General features: G+C 52.7%; 3 non-coding genes and 1 pseudogene across 3 annotated transcripts; all 4 read right to left on the bottom strand.

The window, feature by feature from the left end:
• Positions 1–99: 99 nt before the first annotated feature.
• Positions 100–218, bottom strand: LOC148667152 (5S ribosomal RNA). The gene has a single exon (XR_015937359.1). It is a non-coding gene; the product is annotated as a 5S ribosomal RNA (ribosomal RNA).
• Positions 219–755: 537 nt separating this feature from the next.
• Positions 756–874, bottom strand: LOC148667151 (5S ribosomal RNA). Its single transcript, XR_015937358.1, has one exon. It is a non-coding gene; the product is annotated as a 5S ribosomal RNA (ribosomal RNA).
• A 537-nt stretch (positions 875–1411) lies between these two features.
• LOC148667150 (5S ribosomal RNA) lies at positions 1412–1530 on the bottom strand. Its single transcript, XR_015938196.1, has one exon. It is a non-coding gene; the product is annotated as a 5S ribosomal RNA (ribosomal RNA).
• A 533-nt stretch (positions 1531–2063) lies between these two features.
• LOC148667149 (5S ribosomal RNA) lies at positions 2064–2182 on the bottom strand (annotated as a pseudogene).
• Positions 2183–2500: the final 318 nt, after the last annotated feature.

The raw sequence follows: 2500 nt of genomic DNA, 5'->3' as shown, positions 1-2500 counted from the left end.
TCGCCAAAGCTGACAAATAAACAGACGGACAAGCCGCACTGCACGTGTGAACAGGGGAATGAGCGAGCGAGCGGGGATAGGGCGCCTCCTGCGCTTAAAAGCTTACAGCACCTGGTATTCCCAGGCGGTCTCCCATCCAAGTACTAACCAGGCCCATCCCTGTTTAGCTTCCGAGATCAGACGAGATCAGGCGTGCTCAAGGGGGTGTGGCCGTAAGCGAGAGCAAGGCTCGCTGGCACCCTTCTTATTGAGAGGACATCTCCGTCACCTCTTTTACGACGCTGCTTTTTTTCCCTTGCGTTTTTCTCTTCTTCCCACGTTCTCTCTCTTCACTGCCTTCATCCCCGCTCTATTTCACTTCAGCCTTTCACTCTTGCTTCCTTCCAATGAGGACGGAGCTGCGGGAGAAAGGGCGCTATAGAGGATCGCTGTGGAGAGCTGCTGCTGTGCTTTGACATCTGAGCTCTGAGGAAAACGATCTCAATACAATTCTGAGAAACGCGACTCTCCGAACGCCAGCCGAACAAGTCTCCACAGCCGAAGCGCTGTGTCTCTTTTCAGCTGGCGATAAACCTTTCCTCGATCCTTTGCGGACTTGTAAAACTGTTCCTGATCAGAATAAAAAACGCTCACGCTAATACACAAGCACCCGTGTCTCGCCAAAGCTGACAAATAAACAGACGGACAAGCCGCACTGCACGTGTGAACAGGGGAATGAGCGAGCGAGCGGGGATAGGGCGCCTCCTGCGCATAAAAGCTTACAGCACCTGGTATTCCCAGGCGGTCTCCCATCCAAGTACTAACCAGGCCCATCCCTGTTTAGCTTCCGAGATCAGACGAGATCAGGCGTGCTCAAGGGGGTGTGGCCGTAAGCGAGAGCAAGGCTCGCTGGCACCCTTCTTATTGAGAGGACAGCTCCGTCACCTCTTTTACGACGCTGCTTTTTTTCCCTTGCGTTTTTCTCTTCTTCCCACGTTCTCTCTCTTCACTGCCTTCGTCCCCGCTCTATTTCACTTCAGCCTTTCACTCTTGCTTCCTTCCAATGAGGACGGAGCTGCGGGAGAAAGGGCGCTATAGAGGATCGCTGTGGAGAGCTGCTGCTGTGCTTTGACATCTGAGCTCTGTTGAAAACGATCTCAATACAATTCTGAAAAACGCGACTCTCCGAACGCCAGCCGAACAAGTCTCCACAGCCGAAGCGCTGTGTCTCTTTTCAGCTGGCGATAAACCTTTCCTCGATCCTTTGCGGACTTGTAAAACTGTTCCTGATCAGAATAAAAAACGCTCACGCTAATACACAAGCACCCGTGTCTCGCCAAAGCTGACAAATAAACAGACGGACAAGCCGCACTGCTCGTGTGAACAGGGGAGTGAGCGAGCGAGCGGGGATAGGGCGCCTCCTTTGCTTAAAAGCTTACAGCACCTGGTATTCCCAGGCGGTCTCCCATCCAAGTACTAACCAGGCCCATCCCTGTTTAGCTTCCGAGATCAGACGAGATCAGGCGTGCTCAAGGGGGTGTGGCCATAAGCGAGAGCAAGGCTCGCTGGCACCCTTCTTATTGAGAGGACAGCTCCGTCACCTCTTTTACGACGCTGCTTTTTTTCTCTTGCGTTTTTCTCTTCTTCCCACGTTCTCTCTCTTCACTGCCTTCGTCCCCGCTCTATTTCACTTCAGCCTTTCACTCTTGCTTCCTTCCAATGAGGACGGAGCTGCGGGAGAAAGGGCGCTATAGAGGATCGCTGTGGAGAGCTGCTGCTGTGCTTTGACATCTGAGCTCTGTGGAAAACGATCTCAATACAATTCTGAAAAACGCGACTCTCCGAACGCCAGCCGAACAAGTCTCCACAGCCGAAGCGCTGTGTCTCTTTTCAGCTGGCGATAAACCTTTCCTCGATCCTTTGCGGACATGTAAAACTGTTCCTGATCAGAATAAAAAACGCTCACGCTAATACACAAGCACCCGTGTCTCGCCAAAGCTGACAAATAGACGGACAAGCCGCACTGCACGTGTGAACAGGGGAATGAGCGAGCGAGCGGGGATAGGGCGCCTCCTGCGCTTAAAAGCTTACAGCACCTGGTATTCCCAGGCGGTCTCCCATCCAAGTACTAACCAGGCCCATCCCTGTTTAGCTTCCGACATCAGACGAAATCAGGCGTGCTCAAGGGGGTGTGGCCATAAGCGAGAGCAAGGCTCGCTGGCACCCTTCTTATTGAGAGGACAGCTCCGTCACCTCTTTTACGACGCTGCTTTTTTTCCCTTGCGTTTTTCTCTTCTTCCCACGTTCTCTCTCTTCACTGCCTTCGTCCCCGCTCTATTTCACTTCAGCCTTTCACTCTTGCTTCCTTCCAATGAGGACGGAGCTGCGGGAAAAAGGGCGCTATAGAGGATCGCTGTGGAGAGCTGCTGCTGTGCTTTGACATCTGAGCTCTGTGGAAAACGATCTCAATACAATTCTGAAAAACGCGACTCTCCGAACGCCAGCCGAACAAGTCTCCACA

Source organism: Lepisosteus platostomus, chromosome 5, assembly GCF_059453375.1.
Source record: "Lepisosteus platostomus isolate fLepPlt1 chromosome 5, fLepPlt1.hap1, whole genome shotgun sequence".
NCBI lineage: Eukaryota > Metazoa > Chordata > Actinopteri > Semionotiformes > Lepisosteidae > Lepisosteus > Lepisosteus platostomus.
Note: the sequence above shows the minus strand (reverse complement) of the source record. Positions and strands in the feature narration are given on the sequence as shown.